This window comes from Rhineura floridana, chromosome 2, assembly GCF_030035675.1.
Source record: "Rhineura floridana isolate rRhiFlo1 chromosome 2, rRhiFlo1.hap2, whole genome shotgun sequence".
Taxonomy (NCBI): domain Eukaryota; kingdom Metazoa; phylum Chordata; class Lepidosauria; order Squamata; family Rhineuridae; genus Rhineura; species Rhineura floridana.
The window spans coordinates 7,651,787-7,676,364 of record NC_084481.1 but is presented as its reverse complement, the minus strand read 5'-3'; the positions used below and the strand labels follow the sequence as shown (position 1 = coordinate 7,676,364).

The window sequence follows — 24,578 nt, the reverse complement described above, 5'->3', positions numbered from 1 at the left end:
TTCAAGAAGAATCATTTCGATAGTCTTTTGGGAGCTTTTCTTCCTGTGAGGGAGAACGTTGTGCAGTTTTGTTGGGTGTTGTGCAAGTTGATAAGCAGGGACTGCTCTTTGATAACAAAGAAAGGAACACATTTTCTGCATATGGGTCACTCTAAATTTATTTTGAAACTGGGACAAGGTCACTGGGTTTCCCACCCATACAGAGCAACGCACAACCTTTTGCTATCTGTGGCAGAGGACAAGATGGTACCATCACCATGATACCATTCCACACACAGAAGCCAGCCAGACTGGCAATGGAATGTTACTTCAATAATGCTGATTGGACAGTATACTCCTCCACACCTGAAGGCAGGAGGCTAGTTTATGGATCACAGGGTAGGCCTCAAAGTACATGCAACTCTGTCCTTCAACACCTTGCCACCACTCTCTGCTTCTTTGCATCTGCCACATGAGATGGCTACCTCATACTGACAAATGATAGGACAGGCTATATATAAAGGTATATAGAGGAGGACCTTTCTGTGGGATCCTTGGCTCTTTGGAAGTCAGGGTTTACAATAATGAACTAACTGAACCATTGCTATAATATAATTGTTCATTTATCTTCCAGGTTTGCTCGTCCTGGACTGCATCTAGTCTTAGTTTTAAGAGGCATGTAACACCACAGAAACGTGACTCTTAATGCAGCTTAACTCTCCCCAACAACTATAACAACAGTCTGTGTTATGCATTGCCAAAATATAAGAAATGGCTCCTAAGGAATCTTTACATCCAATTAATTTTGCTGATAAAATCTAAAGCATTATTTGTGTGAATTCCTTAGTTTTTTTTAAAAAAAATTGTTAACTGATCAAGCTCCCCAAAGGCAAAAGAGAACTGAAAAATTGAGTATTTATAACTTTCATTTCCTCTCATTTTATTTTAAATGTCAAGAGCTGTAAGTAATATGCTCAAAGCAATTATTGCCTGAATGATAATCCTAACCAGTAAATAAAATGTACTGTATAATCTTGCTCATTTACAGCCATCTGGCTCTAGGTCTCCTTAATTGACTTAGAACATGACTACAATGTTGGCATCCACAGCATGCACTGTTCAGCTTGACTGCAATTCCCAGGCAGCTAATAGCATGCATAAAATATGAGTATTGCAACGCAAATCATGCCCATTGAGAAGATAGGCCCTACTGGATGATATCATTGTCACCGCTTCCTAAGCAGTGGCACCGTTCAATGGGAGAATGATCAGACCCAATCACTGTTCAGGATACCCTTTTGGCTACAGTTGGCCCTCATCACAAGATTATTATTCCAGGACCCCCAAGATAATGTGAAAGCTGTAAAGGAAACGAATATTTCTATTCATTCGTCCCAGTAAAAATTACTTGAATTCATCCATTTCTGATGTGTGTAACTTAATGTCAAAATAACCTTTTTAAAAATCAGTTTAAGTGCTTATGCTTTTCTACCCTACTGAGCAATACTCTCTTTTTGATCTGTGATGAACCTTGTTAGACTGATGGTGTAGTCTCAAGTACAGCAATCAAACAGAACTGATATAGATCTATAAATAATAAACGATTATGATCATGCATTGTAAATGTTGACATAGACCCTGTTCTACTGCTTGGTGTAGGATAGTGCTGAGTCAAAACAGGCAAGGCATATTCTCACTCTCTGAAAGAAGCCCCTACTCCTTTTCAGCCATTTTCACACTCCTTGACAGCATATGAAAGTATTTGGGGGTGGGGGGAGAGGAGGTGATTCTGGGAAAAAGGCAATGTATTCCCAAAGCTGAGGCCAACCCATTGTCACATTGATAAAAAAGAGAAATAATATCCGTATTAGAATATGCAACCAAATGCAGATGTTTTTCCTTTGCCTTCTCTATTTTCGATGTGATATGCACTTGAATGTGTACCCCAATGTGAGGAGCACCATCCTGGTTGCCTCAGAAAAGGGCACATGCTTCTACTCCAAGCAATGGCCTCCAAGCAGACATTAAAAATGCATGAAAGAGTGAATGTTAGGACCATTTCGCAAACATTTTTCATGATCCATGAAATAGCAACTTTTACAGTGAAAATTGCACTTCATACAAATATGGTCCAGCACTAATTTAAGAACTTGCATACCATCTGCAGTGCCAGTACCATATTGAGCAACTTTTGTTTTACATTGGCATTAAATAAAAAATGATTGGGATCAATGTTTACAGTCAGTTGCCAGTTTCCTATTCACTATTGCCACAACTTCAAAAGCACAATGCCAAGTCTGAAAAAGATGGGAATACTCAGGAGACAGATTTCTTCAGTGTTCAGCGAAATAAAAAGAAAATATACTTTCTGGATTTCATCTGGATTGATTAGATAGAATCTTGATAGAGGAGCTACACCGCCCTTTACTTGCCTTTCTCTAACTGCATTGTTGTAGATAATTTTTGTTGTTTTTATTGTCTTTCTGACAACTAATGGAGCTAACCCTATTCATTTTTTACAGTGGGAGGCATGCCATTTATTTTACCCCAATGAAATGCAAAGATCCAAATATATCTTATTTTCCTTTGATTCAATGCGTGTAGCAAGGCCTTAATGTCACTTTAGGTAAAACTCTCAAATTACACATGCTGAATAACTTTGGGTAATTCTAATAGCAAGAATATACAAGTTGTCTAGTCAGCTTGAAACAATATGTGAAATTTCCCATCCCCATCTGCAGAATGGTCTTCATTGCTCTCTTAGGGTTGCTGGGCATCAGGGAGAATCTACAACTAAAATAATCTCTTAGTACCAACTCTGCACCCTTACTTTATTCACCTGGCCATGTGGGGTCACTGGTCCTTATTGCTTCTTCTTGGTTCGATCCTTCCATTTCTCAGCCTGCCCCCAGAAAGCAACTCCTGTCCCTAGAGCCTGTGTGAGGCTATAATTGAAAATGAAAAATTGGAACCATATTGAATGGCATGCAACTGCTTCTTTGTGGTCCATGTGATTACGCTCCAGTCTAGAGCAAAGAGCTGCAATGTGGACGTTCATGCCTGGCTCATAGGGGGATGATATAAAACATGCATGAAAGAATCATTAGTGCTGGAACAATAATAAAGCAACAGGGAAATGGGTTTGCTTTGCTAATGGAAAGGAATTAAGAGTTTTTCACTGGATGACTAGATTCTGTGCTGTGCTTTATACATTAAAAAGACCTTTCAATGCTTTTTAATGACTTAAACCTAGTCACAGGTATGCCCATTTGGTTACCTAAGGCCAAATTGAAAACTCCTGTTAAATTGCCAGAAAAGGAGACATCACTCATGTCTTGAATGGGTGTTGTCAACACTCAAAAGCAGTACTTTCCAAACACATCTTCAACATTGTAAGGCTCTTATTATATTTAATAATATGTCTTCTTATTATATTTAAAATATGTGCACTTTATATGTACTATGAAATGGAGATATTTGGCAGAGGTATGCTCAGTGTCCTAGTTAAACCTAATTCCAGTTCTTAAAACTGATTCCTAAAACATATTTTGAAATATAGATTAGAGTGCAATCCAAGCTTGCAGTCCCTGTCATCCAGGGCTTTGCGGAGTGGCAGAGCCACTGCTGCATTCAAAGCCTGGCTGCTCAAAACAGCAGAAAGCATGGGAGGACAGTTGGGCCTGATCCCTGTGCCAAGTTCAGGCTGGTGCAGTGATTGGTCCAGATCAGCCCTGATGCCAGCCGGTGACAGTAGTGAAACCAGCTTTTGATTCAGCAGCAGAATCTGTTGCAGCCCCATCCTGCCCCAGTTTGGGGGTTTCTGCTGAACTTTGCTGGCAGGGATACCTCTGCTCAATATAACCCCTTGCCTGCACAGCCCAGCGTAAGGAGGGGGGAGTTGGATTGCTCTGTTAGGTATTTTCTGCTCTTTCCAGAACCGTGAGAGCTAGAAGCTTGGTTCATATCTAACACGTAAATATTCAGATTCCAGATTAGCCAGCAGTTTACAGATTCAATAAGTAATTAATGCTTGGTAGTGCTTCTGCAGTAATTCAAGTTTATATACTCCTTGTTTGTCGGTATAATATGATTCTAATGCAAATTTAAAATGAGTTTTTAAGTTTAGACATAGGAGGGCAGCTTCAGAAAAGCTCTGTTAGGAATGCATTGTTGAGCTTTTATACCACATAATTTCTTTGTAATCTCTTATGATACAGACACACAGAGAGAGACGTGTCCTTTCCTAAAATCCCTTCTGTCTTTAGACACATTTGATGACTGACTTTATTTAATGATGCAAATAGCTTGGCTTGCCAATTTCTAGCACCCACATTTGCTGCTTAGTTTATTAAATTTGATTATGCTATTTGGATAAGGTGATCTGCCCATACATTAGGTTTATCTTTTAGAAGATAGCAGGCACGAATTATATAATTACTATAAACATTTTTGGAGGGGGGTTGTTATTGGTTTATGTGTTTCTTTGACTATGATTGCATCCACCTGACAGCATTAGATTTATTAAATAAAATAATTTAGATTTTTTAAATATTTTAAAATCCCCCCAACTTTAATTTTTGCTACTGTGAGTGCACTGACGAACTGATCCATGAACCACCTAGATGTGAATACTTGGTCTGAAGGTAGCTAGCTGCATTTGATCTTTTATGCCTGTTTATAATATAAAATTGTGAACTTTTCAAAGGCACACCAGGCATATGCCTATAGATTCCTGAAGTATTCATTCCCCTATGCCAGTGGGAAACTACATCACTTTAAAGCTTAATTGGCTTGAATTTCCCAGTTATATTTTGGATTAAACAATCCTAGCAGAATTTAAATGGAAGTTCTCCGCTCTGAACCACACAATTCTTGTTTGTCAAGGTACATTCTGAGTAGCTTCACATGTGACAACTTCTATGGCAAGCAAAAAATATGAGTGAATCATTCTAACCAGTGGGGACTGGTGACTCCAATGTGAGTAGGGCAGTGAATCCTCTCTAGGTTTTAGTCCAAACTGTCAAAGAGTTGTGCCCCTTGGGCAGCCCCTTGAAAGTTCAGACTAAAACCTGGAGGGGATTCACTGTCCCACTGACATCGGAACCACAAGTGCCCACTGACTCTGACTTCGGAGGAGGAATGCTTAAGTTGTGCAGCTCTCCTTGGATAGTTGAGTGTGCTCTCCAGCATGGGAAAGATATGTGAACTTCCATTTTGGACATCGGTGAAGAAGTACCATGGATGTTATTGCATCCAGAATTGTTCTCTGAAGCCAGTTTGTTCATCCCATGATAGTCTCAACACAACCATAGGTACAGCATTAACGTAAGTGAAGGATTGCTGTTCTGAGCCTTTGTAGTTAGCCAAGTTATTACATATAATCCTCCCCAGTGGTTGATTCCATAGGAGCTCTTCTACACCAAGCTTCTGTCTCATGATATTTTACCAATCTACATAACCATAATTCCAAATCTATCTAGCAACTTTTTGTCCTCTTTTCCATCTTACATTTTAAACTGGGAAAAAGCAAATTTTGATGACACTTCATTTTTTTTTTAAAAGTTGCGAGTTCTGTTGTGCAGTTAGATTTTGGTATTGGACTATCTAAATTTGAACATAATAGTGTGTGGATACATACAATCACATCTAAGAGCTCTTTGGATTTTAAAGCAGGCTACTGCTTCATCAGGCTGATCATCCTCTTGAAAAGGTTAGATCTTTGAAAACATTTTGAGTTATAAATAACTCCAGAGTTTGAAGATGAAGACCTGATTTATATGTAGGGTGTCAAACAGGGATGTGTTCTGCCCCCACCACCTTTAGCCTTCATATAAATGATCTGGTCAAATTGCTTGGGAATTTGGATACTTGTCTTCCAGCTATGGGAAATAGGAAGGTCAGTATTCTCTTATATGCAGATGACATGGTTATATTATCCTTGACAAGGGGTGGCCTGAACAAGCAAATGGATTTGTTGGCTAAATATTGTCAGCAGGAACAGTTCGATATCAATTTCTCAAAATCTAAAGTGGTTGTATTTGATAAGAGATCTCCTATATTCAGTTGGACAGTTTTTAATACTCCTATCCAACAGACTGAATTATTTTGCTATTTAGCAGTTCATTTTGCAGCAAACTGCTTTTTACATGGTAAACACGGACACTATTGCTGCTAAAGCAAGAAGTCTTGCTGGAGCTATTTTGAAATTCTTTTACACAAAGGTGGGAAATTGGTTGTTCCAGCCCTAAAAAAATTGTTGGCGAAGGTTGTCCCTTTTATGCTATATGGTGTTAAACTCTGGGGTCTTAGCCACTCATTAATGCATGAGTTGGAGAAGGTTCAAAGCTCTTTTTTAAAGAAAGTTTAGGGCCTACCTGTTGGTACTCCTGCTGCGCATGTTCGTACAGAAGTGGACTGGCCTTCTGTCCAGGCCAGAATACAGGTTCGACTCCTAAATTTTCACAACAGAATATGAGCTTTGCCACCCTCCCGTCTGCTCTCCATTGCTTATGGCTCACCTTTAAATGCCCAAAAGCGAGTTGCTGCTTTACATACACTTGCTAGAGAATTTGATAGTGAGCTGACTGAGATTCAGTTACTGTCTAAAATACAGTTAAAGCAGTTTGTGTACAGGAGACTTCTTTAACTGATATGCTGACTATCCATTCTTCAAATTTTCCAGGCTGTACCCATGCTTTAAAACAGATCACCAGAAAGCTAATTACTTAGAGGTAATTACTTTAGCTCCATGCAGAACCGCTTTTACTGAGCTAAGGTTTAATGTGATGCCTTCTGCCTTTCTTGATGGTTGTTATAAAAAACTTCCCTTAGAACACCGGTTTTGTGTGTTTTGTAAAACAGCTATAGAGGATGTAGTTTATTATGTTACCCAGTGTCCTTTATATAAAGATCCTTGTGAGAAATATCTGTCTGAATTTAGTCGTAGGAAAAAGGTTGTTTCACCAAGTGAGTTTGTGTTTTTTTTGCTGTCAGACAAGGAAAATTATATCTCAATGCGTGTTTCCTTATTTTCCCTGGCAGCTAGGGATTTAAGAGCTAAATTTGTGTCTCAGTTTTTAATGATCTGTCTTTGTAATGGCATATTGCTAAACAAATAAAATGATGATGATGATGATTTATATGTGACATGGTCCATGGGGAAAGTGCTTACATATGTGAGTGTAGCATATGCCCTCCATCATATATATGCATACACTTACTATGTATTATGGTTTTTTCCTTGCATTTCTTGTACTTAATTTTATATGCAATGTTTATATTATGTTGATACTAAAGAGGATGTTTTGTTCAGTTAATTGTATTAAATTGGTGGTTTTTTGTAGTTGATGTTTTGACTTGTACACCACTTAGAGTTTTATTTAAATATAAGTGGTATATAAATGGTCTAAATAAATAAATATTGTTAGCCCATATGCATGTAGTGTGTTATCACAACTGCTGTGCGTCCACACTCGTTGCTGATAGCTGGTATATTTTTTATTATTATTATTTAATTTATATCCCGCCCTTCCTACCAGCAGGAGCCCAAAGCAGCAAACAAACGCACTAAAAACACTTTAAAACATCATAAAAACATACTTTAAAGTACATTAAAACATCTTTAAAAACATGTTTTAAAAGCTTTTAAGACATCTTAAAAAAGAAAAAAAGGCTAAAAATGTTTTTTAAAAAAGGTTTAGAAACATATTAAAAAGCAATTCCAACAGAGGCAGACTGGGATAAGGTCTCAACTTAAAAGGCTTGTTGAAAGAGAAAGATCTTCAATAGGCACTGAAAAGATAACAGGGGTGGCCTGTCTAATATTTAAGGGCAGGGAATTCCACAGGGTACGTGCCACCACACTAAAGGTCCATTTCCTATGTTGTGCAGAACGGACCTCCTGATAAGATGGTATCTGCAGGAGGCCCTCACCTGCAGAGAGCAGTGATTGACTGGGTATATAAGGGATAAGATGATATATCAGGTATCCTGGTCCCAAGCTGTATAGGACTTTGTACACCAAAACTAGAATCTTGAACTTGACCCAGTAGCAAATGGGCAGCCATACTGATACTTCACTTATATGGTCTGATATGTATGGTAGGTGCACTTACATACAGTATGTATTTGCTTTTCCCATCCTGCATGATGTATAAATTGGCTCTTAATATTCAGGATAAAGGTCATACCTATGAACGTATGGCAAAAAAAATGTTCTTAAAATATCACTGTCACTCCGAAGAGATACCTCTTTCAGATACCTCTTTGGATCATTCAGCAGAAAATCGTTGCAGAGAGTCATTACATGAGATGCCAAAGTATTGCAAGAAGACAATTCTTCTTAGAGAGAGAAAAATACATATAGGTTTATTAATGCTTCAGGCACCAAGACTTCAGTTGTGAAAATGGATATTAAAGGCTTTGCTTATGGCACATATTACAAAAGGTGTTATTTATACCAGTGATGGGAAATGCCCCTCTCAGTTATATTAAAAATACATGCCAGCAGCTGAGTATCAACACCAATTATGGGAAGTTCCACAAAAGCAAACAGTTCGGTTTTCATGTTTTCCCACTAGCTCACTCTCTGCCTTCATGGTTGCTAACATTTATAAGCATAATCCCCTTTATTGAGGTAAATTCTACTCTGGCAGTGAATAAGACCAAAGTGCTTCCTTTCTAAGGCACCATTTTATTTTGCAGCCAGAAACAAAGCTGAGCTGCGGTAAGCATTGGGCTAGAGCAACTTTATTTCACAGGCCAGTGAATCAATGCCTTTCTCTTTGCCCATTCCCTAACTTCTAATAAAATAAAGTGTACCGTGCAGTATTGGCCACGATAGCAAATCTTGCTGTATCCTGAGCTATTCTTTGCTGTGTGGTTTCATGGTGCCTTCACTAGATGGTTTGTATTTTCCAAATAACTGTAGTGCCTATCTACCTCTCTGTCTCTGGGTTTGTGTGTGCAAACTCTTTGTTGTTGTTGGACATTCTGTTCCTGACTAGTTGCTGAAAATTGAAATCTGTTCAAAGCTTAATGGCTTTGGAGTTTTGTTTGGATGACAGAACTCTGCAGTGCTGCCACGTTAGAAGCTACGAAGAATGAAACCATGCAGCAAATTTAATCTGCTGAGGAAAATCACGAGAAGACAAAATAAGGAATTTTGAGTATTGCACAATGTACTTGTGGCAAAAGTAGACTTAAAAGAACAACAGACTTCGGCTCTTATTTATTTAGAAATATTACCCTAGAGTATTGCCTAAAAACTATAGACATAATTTCTTGCCATTTCACTTTTAAAAACTTTCATTTGACATTTAAAAAAAACAAAATGTAATGAACAGCTTGTTTGCAAGCTCTATATTCTGGGTGCCAGAACAAGGATTATCTTGCTAAATTTTATGCCAATATTTTGCCAATAAAGAGCATTTATTACCATTTGACATGTAAACTTAGGGCTCTGGCAGCAACCAGTATTCCCCCACAAAGAATTGCCAATTTTATTAGCATAATGTTAACTTTGCTAAATAAGAATGTTACAAAATATACTGCCTGAAGGCATACACTTGAACTGTACCAAATTAGCTGGCATAGCCATGAATAATAACTAATGATAATCCTGGATTTGTAGCTGTCTCTTAGAGATCCAAGTGAGTTTTTGTTTATTTAATTGCCATACTTGCCCACTTCAGTCTCCGCACATGCAGCCCTGACCCTAAAATAGGAGGCATTTAAGAGGGGCTGCTGTGTTGAAAAGCTGGACTTTTGTGAGTTAGTGATAAGCAAGATGAGAAGCTTTAAGAGGCAACTAGGAAGATTTAATTGCCTCTCTCTGCTGAAGGACAATGAACAGATTGCATGATCCCCATGTCGTCCCTTTCCCACACTCTGTCGATCTAAATCACATTCTGCTGGAACGGTTATAATCTGTTTTGTGCCAAGATTGCACTTCTCAAGCTCTCGCTGCATACATGTGTCCACAGAGAGCGCTTTCTCAGGTCATCTTCTATTGGAGCAGACCTACTGACATAGCAGGGCTGTGCCACTCCCCCTCACCATGTTTAACTTGTCTATCAGTGAAGTAGGCAAAGTAGGAAGCAGTACAGGAACGCAGCTGCCTCTGTACACTGATAAATATCCCTGTATATCAGTATATCAGCAAAACAGTTTCAAAAATGAGAAAAATAAATAAAGAATAATAACTGAGGGGAGGGGAGTTTGAAAACACACCGACCTCTGTGTACAGACAACATGGATTATCACACAAACGTGTGTACAGTTGCAAACTGCAATGTGCAAACGCTCACTGTGAAAAAATTATCCCTCTGCTTTTCAAAGGCTATGTATGTACACACAGCCAGAGAATGAAAGGTTGTTGCTCCTCTTTTCTTTTGGGTGGGAGTGTTGTTTTCAGGGAACAGAGGGAGGAAGAAGTTGTGTTGGCTATGGGCATGGAAAATAATCTTTCTTTAATATTTTCCCCTGCCACCATGCAGATTTGGTCATTGAGTGGGGAAAAATCATAAGGAGCTGGGAGAAGAGAAAAGGAAATGAAGGGAATGGACACAGTGGCCAGCTGAGTGTGAGGAAAGAAGAGAGAGAACGGGAAGGAGGGATGTAAAGAAGGGGGATGGACAAGGGGAGAGAAAAAGGAGAAGCAATTTCCAGAGAGAGATTAGGTATCACCATAAAACGATATCAGTAATTGCCAAATTATGCCTAACTCTGCCTCCATCTACCACCATTTAGTGGCTGGCTGTACCCGTGCATCCTCATTTTGTGACTGGTGGGCCTTTCCCATCATCTGCTGTAGGGTGTTTAGATCCAAAAGAGGACATTTATCCAGCATTACCCATCCTGTGCAAGTAAGGGCTGGATCTGGCCAAATGTATTAACTAACACAGCCCATGTGGATATATGCAAAGGCTGCTCCTCCCTGCTCACCCCTCCTCCCATGTTCTATCCAGATATTGAAACAAATGGAGGGATTGTTTTCTCTGGCTATCTGGTGTAAATGAGCCCTAACATGTAATACTAGCTGGTCATCTTAATCTCTTGATGATCATGTAAACAAGAATCCTCTACGCAAAAGTAATGACTCCACTTGATGCCTTGGCACCAGAAGTACACATTCATTAGAGGAAGACTAAATAACGACATCAGGGGCTGAAGGTACTTTATGAGATTAATGCTAAAAATAAGCAGGCAACATCTGAGTGCTTGAAGTTCCTTTTCTCCCCATCCCCTCCCCAACACCAAAATGGCAAGGAAGGGAAACTCAGAATCATCATCTGTTTCCTGTCTTCCAAGCAGAACCTGCACACTGAATAGCTGAGTGACAAGCAATCTGGCCTATCCATATGACCATATTGTTTTCCTCCCCTAATTAGCCTGGTCCTCACTGTGTTGATGAGGAAACAGATGCATCGAGCAGCAAATTACCTTCATCTCGCCTCTGAACAAAAAAGACACAGTGCTTAATTGACTCATTTGATCTCCGGCAATTCAGCACAAGTAAAGTGGAAATATTTAAAAGTGGCACTTCACGTTGGAAGTAGGGGAAACTACTTTATTTACATGTGGTGGTGATGTAAGTGCAAAAGCAGAATTTGAAGCCCAAACCTGAACTTGAGATTCCAGTTATCGGCATCCAATTTAATGCTGCCAAATACTGGTTCCTCAGAGGGCGTTTGAGATGTATTATTTATTTATTTATTTGCTACATTTGTATACCGCCCCATAGCCAAAGCTCTCTGGGCAGTTTACAACATAAAAAATCAATATAAATTCTACATAATAAAAAACAATAGTTCACATTTTAAGTAAACATAACTAAACAATAAATCTCTAAACAATATAGATAACATGAGAACAAAATGAATCATATACAAAACAAAAAGAAAGAATATAACAATTATAAAATATATCTAAAAATTTCCATGAATGTTACACTAAAAGCATATATGCAATATGTTATTCCTGGCATCACCTCTTTTGTCTTCATCATAAGGATGTCATGGAGGTCAAGTGTTCTCTAATTTCCCATTGTGCTTCTCCCCACCTGACCACTATCTTCTGTAAACAGTATCATTATGAACATTCCTTCTGTTGTCTTCTTCCTCCAAGACGACTCCAAGACGACTCCAAGTGCGCACTTAGCATCACACCTTGCGCAACGCTGAGGCGTGCGCCAAGGCACTGCCTCAGGCAGCCCCTCCCCTTCATATACCTGGAGCAGAGGACAAAAAAGTATGGCAGAGTTGTAGGTAAATGGCAACAGCTGCAGCAGCATACAGAGTCCTTCCAAACAAACACAGAAACAATGGCACCACTATTATTGGTGATAGTGCTCTGTGAGCTTTGAGGCCTTAGCAAGCCTTCAATCACTTAGCACATTGTTCCAGTTACGGCTGTGGCTTATTCCTTTCTGTTCTTTCCTAAATCTCCTTAGGCTTGCTGGTTTTAATTTCCCTGCATTTGTTTCCATTTGAGAAATGTGTTTGCTAAGGAAATGGATGGCATTCTGAATACACAACAGTTACAGTATAGCATCCAAAGAGCACTGTGTCAATCTGCAAGCTGAGCTGTGTTTCCTCATTTTGTGATTCCAGGTAACATACAAATAGGCATTGGCAGGGGGGAGATGTGTATGCTTTAGCTGTGGTGACCACTTGCATTTCTCAGTTCTGCAAGTAACTTACTCTTTGCTGTTTGTACTTCTGTTCCAGCACAGAGAAGGCATACTTTCACCTCTAAAACCCTGTGAAATGAACCTTGTGAACCTATCCATCGTTTCTAATTTGAAGGCCATTTCGTGCATTGCAGTTTCAAGGTGGAGGCTGCTGAATATCGCTTCTATGGGGTTTGAAGGCATCCTTGGCAAACTGTAGTCTGTGGTTCCCCTCCTATATTAGCGCCCCCCCACTGATGGCAGTGGGGAGTGGCTACAAGCGAACATTATACATTTCCCAAAGTGCTTGATGTAGCAGGACTTAAGAGTAGGGATGGGACACATTTTTCAGCCTGAGGGCCACATTCCTTTGTGGGAAATCTTCCAAGGGCCACATGCCAGTGATAGTCAGAGGCAAAAGCAGGCAGAGCAATGGAAGTGACTGTTACCTTTGTATGGCAGGCTACATTCCAGCCACACAAAACCCGCAGGTTTCTACATGCATCCCCCGCCCCACAAACACACATCTCTCCATGTCCTATCTAGACAAGCGAGGCAGTTGGCCTTGGGAGGGCCTGGTGTCCTATTCTAGCTCCACAGAGGAACTCATGGGTCAAAGGAGAACTCTTAAAGGACCAACATTCTGGCCTGAAGATAGACAGCTCTCCTCCCATCAGGCCCACACACTGTGCCATTGAACTGTTGAGGTAATGTGGCCCAAAGGGAAGGCACCGTTGAGTAGGGGATGGACGAATCTGACAGTTCTGGTTTTTCTCAGTTTCTTATTTTTAAATGAAGTTCTTAACATATCTGCATCAATTTGCTATTTTTTTTAAGCCTCATGAAAATTCGTCAGCATTTTAGAGTGAATTTCTCTTAAAATACAGGGTTTGTTAAGGGTGCTGAGAACTGTTAGGAAACCCCTGTTCTCCTCAAAAAGCTGCAGTTCCCAGAGTGGTTTAACAATCAATCCCTTTTCCCAAGGAACTCTGAGAACGGTAGCTCTGTGAGGGGGATAAGGATATCTTAACAACTCTCAGCAGCCTTAACAAACTGCAACTCCCAGGATCCTGTGGGGGAAGCCAGGACTGTTTAAAGTGGCATGATACTACTTTAACTGTACAGTGCAGATGGGACCCTACTTGGGCCAAAATGTATGTTCTCCCTTTCACTGGTGTGCCATCCTGTGTAGAACTGACACGTTTCATATACAGTATAAAACGGGAAATATTTTTGTTTCACAAATCTAAAATCATATTGACATAGTGCACAGCTTTGGGGTGACAGCATCCACATTTAGGTGTGCATCTATCTCTCTACTAGCCTTGTGTTCCTAGTCACAGGTGTTTTTATAAGAGCCCCTTATGCCCTCAGTTCTAAGCTGTTAGTTGTGATGTTCCATGTGCATACCAGAATAACCCTGAGGTTTAGATCATGTGCAGCATATGTTAAGAAATTATGTGAGTGTGTGTGCATGGGCATATTGTGCCAGGTGTGCAACTGACTGTACAACCTGACCCAGCTTGTGTCAGTTGTGCAATGTTTAAACACCATTGAACCCTTGGTCAAAAAGAAGAGATTGGTTTAATAATTACTGCAGTCCTCTGCAGTTAGCAGCACAATAGTTAGAACAGGTTCATTGCAGAATACCTTGTTCCGCACCGTCATGCTTTAGGGGCTACAAATGCGTTTTGCAACACCTCTACCTATTTTCTGCTGCATCTATATAGTAGCAGCAATAGGGTTTTTTGAAACACCATATGTAGTTCTTCTGATGGAACTATCAGGGCCGGCACCAGAGGGCAGCTAGGTCAGGCACTGGCTGAGGGCCCCTCCGTAGGGTGGGTGGATAGTGCAAACCCTGCCATGGATTGCAGAGAGGGAGCTCCCAGGCACCCCCTACTACCATGCAGGCTCGCAACACTCGCCTGGATGCCCCACCTACCTTTCCCTTGAAGTAAATGCTGGCCGCATTGCAGGTGCATGCCTCCCATCAACCAAGATGGCAGGCCAGCTCCAGACACTCTTGGATGAGACCGATTATCTGGATCCATTTCAGTCGGGTTTCAGGCCTGGTTTTGGCACGGAAACAGCCTTGGTCGCCCTGTATGATGACTTCTGTTGGGAGAGAGACAGGGGGAGTGCGACTCTGTGGATTCTGCTTGATCTCTCAGTGGCTTTCGATACCATCGACCATGGTATCCTTCTGGGAAGATTGGCTGAGTTGGGAGTGGGAGGGACTGCATGGCGGTGGTTCCGCTCCTACTTGGAGGGCTGGCTCCAGAAGGTGGTGCTTGGGGAACATTACTCGGCACCCTGGACTCTCCAGTATGGGGTTCCACAGAGGTCAATTCTGTCCTCCATGCTGTTCAACATCTACATGAAACCATTGGATGTAGTCATCCGGAGCTTTGCCATCAGTATGCTGATGACACGCAGCTCTATTTCTCCTTTTCATCTTCTTCGAGTGAGGCTGTCAATGTGCTCAACCAGTGCCTGGCTGCAACAATGGACTGGATGAGGGCTAATAAACTGAGGCTCAATCCAGACAAGACTGCGATGCTGCTAGTGGGTGGTTCTTCTGACCGGATGGTGGATGTTCAACCTGTCCTGGATGGGGTCGCACTCCCCCTGAAGGAGCAGGTTCGTAGCTTAGGGGTTCTCCTAGAACCATCTCTGTCACTTGAGGCTCAGATAGCCTTGGTGGCACGGAGTGCCTTCTACCAACTTTGGTTGGTGGCCCAGCTACATCCCTATCTGGACAGGGATAACCTGACTTCAGTTGTCCATGCTCTGATAACCTCCAAGTTAGATTACTGCAATGCGCTTTACATGGGGCTGCCTTTGAAGACGGTTCGGAAGCTGCAGCTTGTGCAAAATGCAGCGGCTAGATTGGTAACAGGGACCAGACGGTCCGAACATATAAAACCGATTCTGGCCTGCTTGCATTGGCTGCCTGTATGTTTCCGAGCTCGATTCAAGGTGCTGGTTTTAACCTATAAAGCCTTACACGGCTTAGGACCACAATACCTGATGGAACGCCTGTCCTGACATGAACCCACCCATACAATACGCTCAATATCCAAGGCCCTCCTCCAGGTGCCTACTCGGAGGGAAGCTGGGAGGGTGGCAACAAGGGAGAGGGCCTTCTCAGTGGTGGCCCCCAAATTACGGAATGATGGTGTCTCTGACAAGGTGTGCCTGGCACCAACACTGTTATCTTTTCGGCACCAGGTCAAGACTTCCAATTCTCCCAGGCATTTTAGCATGTGTTTTTAAATTGTTTTTAAAAAATTTAAATTGTGTTTTAAAATTGTTTTTTGTGTTTTAAAATGTGTATATTTGTTTTTAATGTTTTTAATTGCTGTAAACCACCCAGAGAGTAGTAAATAAATAAATAAGATGGTGACCAAGGCTTCCCTAAGGGGCTGATGCCCCTGCCACCATCTCGGTGGATGGCAGGCATGCATGCACATAGCGTGCCATCAACCAAGATGGTGGCAGAGGTATCTGCCCCTTAGGGAAGCCTCGGCCGCCATCTTGGTTGATGGCAGGTACGCATAGCACGGCCAGCATTCACTTCAAGGGAAAGGTAGGTGGGGTGTGTGGGTGGGTGCAGGGGCCCGGGGCAGGATGGTGCCCAAGGGGCCAGGCACGCCTGGCGCCAGCCCTGCAAACAATATTTATCAGTAGCTTAAACACAGCTTTTTGCATTTATTCTGCCCAGTGCTGGTGTCTGAAGAGATTCAACTTAGTAATACTGTTCTGAATTCACAGATACTGGATAGTATAATATCTCTTGTAAAAACATATCTAAGTGATATCTATGTAAGCTCACATGGAGCACCAGGATCGCAGTGGATAAGTCTTTTCCTAATATGAATTCTCCTCCATTCTCTATAAATATTGCATGGCACAGAAAGACTAAAGATCCTGCCAGATAACTACTTGTGCTGGGAACTGAGTCTAGTCCTATTTCTTTCACCAAGTTTTATGTACTGAGTCATGGAAGCAAAGGCTGCTGCAGGGCTTCCTTGATTCTCGCCTCTAAGAGAAGCTCTCTGAGGCCTAGATCTGAGATAGTAAACCTGTGTCTGGGCTGTACCGCTTCTTAGCAAATGGAAGCTCATGTGACAAAGAGAATGCTAGACTAAACCTCTACCCCTTAGCGTACAAAGTTTCATTTTTCACTATCAATGGAAATATCTTGCGGGGGGAGCATTACCTCCAGGCCCTAATTTCTTCTCAGATTAATCCCTATGTTTTATATGAAGCTGTAGTAGATTGAGTCAGACCATGGGGGCATCTAGCCCAGGAGAATCACATCTGGCTGGCACCAACTCTTCCAAAGTTTTTAGCTCAGGAGTGGAGAACCTCTAGATGTTTCTGGCCTCCAACTCGCAGTAGCAAGCCAACATGGTGACTCCTAATCCCTAGGGATTATGGGAGTTTTAGTCACGCAGTATCTGAAGTGCCCATCTCTGTCTTAGATCTTTCCCAGCCTAGCAACCCAATATCCTTTTTAACAGGAGAGGCAGAGGAGTAGGCTTTTGGCATGCTCTACCACTGAGCTATTCTCTTCTGCTTTTTACTGTGACAGGTATGACATTTTTGTATAGAATACTGTTGAGAATTCTAAATTCTTTGTTTTTTGCTTCCATGTCTATGTTTCATTCACTTCCAAGTGCCATGTTGTTAATTTTCTGATATTTTATACCTGTCATTTCCTGTCCACTTTTACTTCTAGCCTAGCAGCAATAGCACTAACACCTAACAACTTCTTGTTAGAGCCATATGACAATGGAACCAATTACCTAGAGAGGTAGTGGGCTGTCCGACACTGGAGGCATTCAAGAGGCAGCTGGACAGCCATCTGTCGGGAATGCTTTGATTTGGATTCCTGCATTGAGCATGGGGGTTGGACTTGATGGCCTTATAGGCCCCTTCCAACTCTACTGTTCTATGATTCTATGGTTCAGTTTCCTGCATGATGGTTTCTACAAGCCTTATACCCTTACTCAGTTAACTATTTATGTTATTGATTTTACTTTATTTTAAAAATATGTATTCTGTCTTTATACATATAACAACTTTTTCAAAATCAGTTAAAACAGTGGTGGGAAACCCTCCAGAAGTTGCTGGGCTATAACACCCATCAGCCCAGACCATTGGCCATTGTGTCTAGGCCTGATGGGAGTTGAAGACCAAGAAGATCTGGAGGGTCAAGTTCCCCAACACTGAATTCAAATGTAAAAAAAACAATAAGGCCCCAAATGCAGGAATAAAATATTCCACATTGAGCACATTACCCATTTCAATTTAGAACAGGAATCACCAACTTTTGGGTCCCATAGGCACATTTGCAAACCATAGAAATTGTTGAGGGCGACACACACACACCCTGCAACCAAGTACACACTACAATCTATTCCAGTGGCTATAACAGAATGCTTCTCTCAAACTTAATCGTGTGTGTGTGTGTCACAGAAGGCCTCTGCATGCACATATGCACGAGCCACATTGGGGACTCCTGGTTTAAAGTCATTCTTTTTTCCTTTCCTTTCTCCTCTTCTCAGCAAATGGTAAAAAAGGAAAAGGCCTCATCAGGTAGCATATTTGTTCCAAATATTCTGTAGCACTTTCTCCCTCCCCCCAGTCTGTAAGTATAAATAAAAGAAGGAGGTTAAGTAGCTCCTTAATAATGTAACAAAATCATAGAAGGGGAAAAAACCCTCTGTAAAAAGTGATTAGGCTGAATCAAATAATTAAACATTTCAAAACATTGCTAAGAGGATTGGATTTGAGGAACAAGAACTGAATGGTTATTAGTTTCAGATTTCAAGGGGTTCCTGAAAGTACCTCATGCATACCTAATCCTTTGAACATCATTCCAACTAGTCCAAGGAGTTATTTCAGTATTCTGCTGCCTTAGGTGTTGATGGCTGATAGACAAGTATTTATGTGCATGCTACACCACATGCACATAGCAGAATTGGAAATTAATTATTTTTCCTCAGATGAGTGTTGAATTCCAATTGCCCTCACTTTTCTTCCCTCCTTTTCTCCTCCCTCAATATTTAGTCACGGCAATTGAGCTTAAATTTAAAATTTCTCTATATCTTTGCATGTGCCTTGACAGGATTGTAATTCTGTAATGGAGAATAGTCCTCAATTAATCACCTTTTGAACTAAGCAGTGCAGCTAATTGAACCAAATTTGTTGGGGAAAGACACAAAATAATTAGTTTTCATTTCATAAGGTGTCAGTTTACAGGGATGTAATAGGTTTTGTTTCAGGAATACATTTTATTACACAGTAAAATATTAATGAGTATGGAAACCACCTACTGAAGATGCAATCCAATACTTACTTAACTGGGAGTAAGTCCCATTGACCCCAATGGGATATATGTTTGAGTAGACACAAATAGGATTGAACTGTGAGGCCATATTATATATGGTTGCTACCTGTCAATTGTTCTTGTTTTGGGATAGTGACAGTGAAAATATGGTGGATAGAAAATGAGATATTGGTGTTTTCTAATATTGATATTGATGTGATTGCACACTTTCATGCTCCATTTCTAAGTTTTTCAACATATGTTATTATTCTCACGTCAGGTAATCTTTACAAACCATCCAAGGAGCTTTGTAGCTGAGCAGAGATGTGAATTTGGGTTTCCCAGTATTCAAACTCTATATGCTGAAACTCTGCACCACACTATCCTCATTAAAATGGATTAGGTTTCACTCCAAGTTCATGCAAAAGGTTAGGGGTGCATAGAACCAAATCCATCTACTTCACAAAGTTTTGGTGGAGAGTGGAATAGATCTCTTTGACAAAACTTCAAAGTGGATTGTGGTAGCAAAATTCTGCAATTCTCCCAGGATGTACCAAGATAATTCTGGCTGGTCTCTTTGTGCATAGTATCTTTGGAGCATGTGTAATCTGTCCAGGGTAGGAGGTCACTTTGCATGTCCCAAGCTTCCAGGAGAACCACTGGGCACTAGATTAGGTTTGGAGCAGAATGGGATTTTGAGAGAGAGATTTTTTTGAGTAGGAAAATTAGATTTTCATAGCTGGATTTCATTGGGTCTTCTGTGAGTAAGGTTAACACTGGATATCAGTCTTTGTTTTTCAATTTATCTGCTCAGTGGCTTTTATGAAGAAGCCATATCTTTGGACTGTCCAATACTATGTGCCAGATTAAGACTAAGCCTACAAGAACGAGTCTTTCGAAAGTTAGGTTTATAAATTTCAATGTGCTATCACACAGTTTCTTTAGTTTCATTGTAGGTGTTTCATACTTTCGTGTACATTATCACCTCCAATAACAATACTTTTGACTCAGTTCTGGCATACTGCTAAATCATACCTGGTGAGCAGGGATGCCTTGGTGGGCTTGTCACCTGTTTCCCTTTCTTTCTCCATGTCCTGGGTTTAGGTAATCATAGGTTGCCTTAATGCCCAAACTGGCAAATTATGGTCAACACATTGACAACCACAGCAAATCACAAGTAGCAAAAAATAGGAAGGAGACATTGGAAGAATCTGCAATTAAGGAATGAGGAGACATGTCCACGAAGGCCACTGCTGGTCACAAGTATTGTTGGCTACAAGTGCCAAGAGTTCTGAAAAATTGTTTCCTTTTTCCATGCGTTGATATCAAAGGCTACATTCCACACATAATGCCAAACCATAATTTTGGAAATGCAAGCTTCCTTTCCAAAGTCTCATTCCTGTAACCTTAGTCTTAAATTAAAACATTATATAAATCCAGTCATTCTAAAGTATATAAAGAGCATTTCCTTAGTGCCCCTTTATGAATGAGATGTTTGAACTGAGAGCTTTAGTTTAACAAGGATATTATCTTACCTATCGAATCCAGACTGGACGCTTTAGTGATCTTTGACAAATAATCCATAGGGCAGGACACAGGAGTGTAAAAGACAAAATAAGGATCCATATATGCCACACAGAATAATTATAAGGTAAATGTCCACTTTTCTTAGCACAGGATTTGTACATGTTCAGTTCCACTGAAAGGGCATTAGTATAAAGGCTTCTATTGACATCAGCTCTGGACTCAATCCAAAACCTACAGAATTTAGTCGTTGTTCAAGAACATGTTCAGGTTCAGACCCTTCTCTGCCTGCTACAAAGCTCTGCAAGCACTTTGATGTGAACAGAGACCCCTTGGTACTTAGGCTTCCCCGTTTGCTGCAATGGCAGGCTGCTTCACAGTGGATGGAGAAAGTGTTGAGGCTTCCTTAGTGAACAGTTTGTTTATGGATCAGAAAAGTAACCTAAAGTTATATTAAATAACTTTAATATTAAAGCAGAGGTGGTTTAGTGCTGCCCATTAGGTGCAGTGCTGGGAACTGTCATTTTTTGTCCTCTATTTATGCAGTTCCCATCATGGTATTTTTGCAATGATGACTTGTAAATCTGGGACTTCCAAGCACTCCAGGTTCGGATATCTAATAAGCAATAAAGAGTGAATGAGCATTTTTGTGCTTTATGTTACGCACCTGAGATTACCTGTGTTTATGAACAATTGCTGCAAATTGCAATGTTTAGATTTTGCAATTTCACAGCAATACATTGTACTAGATATTTTTCTGCAAATCTTTTCATTACTCAACAGCCAAGCACTCAGCTGGAAACTATTAGAAGCCCAAATCACCAAGAGACCGCTGCTGTGGAACTTCTTTTTTCCTAATCATAGATTAATAAAGTATCTTTTCAAAACTGTGCTAATTCTCTCCGCTTCTTTAGTGCAGAGGAAGTTACATATTATTAGTGCTGATGCTTCAAAGTGCCTTAATTTTGGCAATTTGAAGGGGAGGGATGAAGAATTTCATTAGACATTTTTTGAAAGGTGGGGTACTTTATGAACTTAATGAGGTAGCCATGGGGTATTTCTTTTAGTTCAAACATTTCAGAAAAGTCCCACACTTGCTCCCAGCAGCACAGTGCTCTTTGGTGATGGGCTTCCAGCTCAACAGCACTTCCTGGAATTATCATGTGATCACATAACGTCACACTTGGAATGACCATTTGGCCACACAACTTAGCATGGTTACATGATCATTCAAGGAAATATGAACTAACCTGGAATCCTTCCTCCAAAGATCCCTGCACAGCTGTAAGTAAGAGCAGGACTTCCCTAAACTGTTTGTTTGACCTGAAAGAAACACCCGTTGGCTACTTCACATGGTAAGCACATCCCTACCACCTGGTCCCATGATGTTTGTTTGTTTGTTGCCTCTCTCATAGGGAGCAAAGAATTTTTGTGGAAAAGGTAGGCAGGGTTCAGCACAGCACTATATATTATCATACATACCTTGAGAAATGGGGAAGCCATGGAAGTGCATGCTTCATATTGTTCATATGTACAGCCTTCTCCCTACGTCTGAGCTCACCAAATGCTGTTTTGGTGTTTTCTGTCCATTTTACTGATTGCCTGGGAATTGGTGACTCCATCTCCTACCCCTTCCTGTATTCAGTTTTTCAACTATTTTAAATGGTGTGTGGTAGTTGTTTGTTTGTTTGTTTGTTTATAAATAAACATTTATAGCCTTAAATAAGTTTATATAAACAACAAAACAAAACACCATAAAATAACAAAAATTAAAAAGGGAACCTAAAAATCAAAAGGACCAGAAATAAAATCTTTCATCGTATATTACAAACCATTTAAAAGCCACACAGAATAAGAATGTTTTCACTATCCATCTAAGCATTATCAGATGTTTGAAGAAAATAAATAATAGGATCCTGAACTACCATTAACTCAGATGAGTTAATTATCTTTAAATGGTACTTTAAAGATCTTTAAAAAGGTAGGCTACCTAGTTGAAGCAAGGGAAAAGGTCTGAGACAAATGACTCAATCAACATTCAGTTTGCTGGTAAGTATGTATGTGAAGAGCATAACAGTTGCAAGGGGAAACTTGGTCTGCAGGAGAAGAAACCATGATGAATACTATTTTAAGGTACCTCTATATACACTGTTGATGGTGTTCAGAGCAGCAGATACACCCAGCATCACATTCCAAAACAATATTTTTAATGCATCCTTCAGAATATGGTTTCCTCAGGAGAACAAAAAGATGTGTTTGAAAATCCCAGAGGGTACAACTTAATCTATGTGTGCCAGCACTGGGGTTGCCTAATTAACATTCTCCCATAACAAAGCCTTCTTGGTGGTGGTTTCCTAGTGAGGTGCACCAGTCTATTTCATCATTAACTTTTAAGTGAATTTTTAAAACATCCCTATTTACCCAGGCATTTGATGTCTGAAAGATCTGTCCCTGGACACCCCAAGTTATCGGTTTTGAGAGTAGGTGATTGCTGTTAGAAGGTTGTTTTTAACTGATCTTAGAAGTGTTAATTGTATGGTTTTAGTACTGATATGTTTGCTGCCCTGTCCCCCTTTGGAGGAAGGGTGGGATAAAAATGTACAACAATAACAACAACAACAACAATTATATATATGGTAGGATAGCAATGGGAACAAATAAGCATTTCCCCCCAGCAACTAAAATGCATCACTGGATTTTTTGAACTATCCTTTTTCTGTGTGAACTAGTATGTACAGCAGCCTTTCCCAACCAGTGTGCCTCCAGATGTTGTTGGACCACAACTCCCATCTTTTCTGACCATTGGCAATGCTGGCTGAGGCTGATAGGAGTTGTGGTCCAACAACATCTGGAGGCACACTGGTTGAAAAAGGCTGATATACAGTGCTTTGCAAAAGTAATCAGACCCTTGACCAATGCTCTCATATTACTGAATTACAAATGGTACATTGTAATTTCGTTCTGTATGATACTTTATTTTGAAACACTGAAACTCAAAATCAATTATTGTAAGGTGACATTGGTTTTATGTTGGGAAATGTTTGTAAGAAACATGAACAAATGAAACATGTTGCTTGCATAAGTATTCAGCCTCTGTGCTGTGGAAGCTCCCAGTTTACACAGATGAAAGAAATTGCCCTATCGAGGATACAAGTACCTTACCATTGGCCTCCACCTGTGAACCATTAAAGTTGCTGTCACATTGTCAGGATAAAATCCTGAGTGTTGAAGGATCATTGGTCAGGCTGTGGATCTGAAGGAAAATGAAGACCAAAGAGCATTCTACAGAAGTGAGTAATAATGTAATACAAATACATAGATTAGGAATAGGGTAATAATATCCAAGTGTTTGGATATCCCAGTGAGCACAGCTGGATCAATAATCAGGAAGTAGATGCTGCATCACACCACCCAGGCACTGCCAAGAAAAGCCCGTCCCTCAAAACTCAGCACTCGAACAAGGAGGAGACTTGTGAGAGAAGCCACAAAGAGGCCAACAATCACTTGGAAGGAGCTATAGACTTCAGTGGCTGGGAGTGGAGTAATGGTACACCAGTCAACCATATCAAGAGCTCTGTATAGAAGCTCTGGCCTGTATAGGAGGGTGGCAAGAAAGAAGCCGTTACTGAAAAAGTACCATCTGAAAGCACATCTAGAGTTTGCCAGAAAATGTGAGAGTGCCCCAGCTGCGATGTGGGAAAAGGTTTTGTGGTTAGGTGAGACCAAGATAGAGCTTTTTGACCAAAATTCAAAGCGTTTGTGTGGCGCAAACCTAACATTGCCCATGCCTCAAGACACACCATCCCTACAGTGAAGTATGGTGGTGGCAGCATCATGCTGTGGGGATGCTTCTCATCAGCAGGGACTGGGCATCTTGTTAAAATTGAAGAATGGATGGAGTAAAATACAGGGAAATACTGCAAGAGAACCTGCTTCAGTCCACTAAAAAACTGAAGCTTGGGAGGAAATTCCCTTTTCAGCAGGACAATGATCCCAAGCACAAGGCCAAAGCAACACTGGAGAGGGTCAAGAACAAAAAGGTGAATGTCCTACAGTGGCCCAGTC

General features: G+C 40.7%; 1 protein-coding gene across 5 annotated transcripts in view; it reads left to right on the top strand.

Annotated features, from left to right (window-relative positions):
- The window catches only part of ERBB4 (erb-b2 receptor tyrosine kinase 4), a 1,247,562-nt gene that overhangs the window by 59,764 nt on the left and 1,163,220 nt on the right, over positions 1–24,578 (top strand). The window lies entirely within an intron of this gene.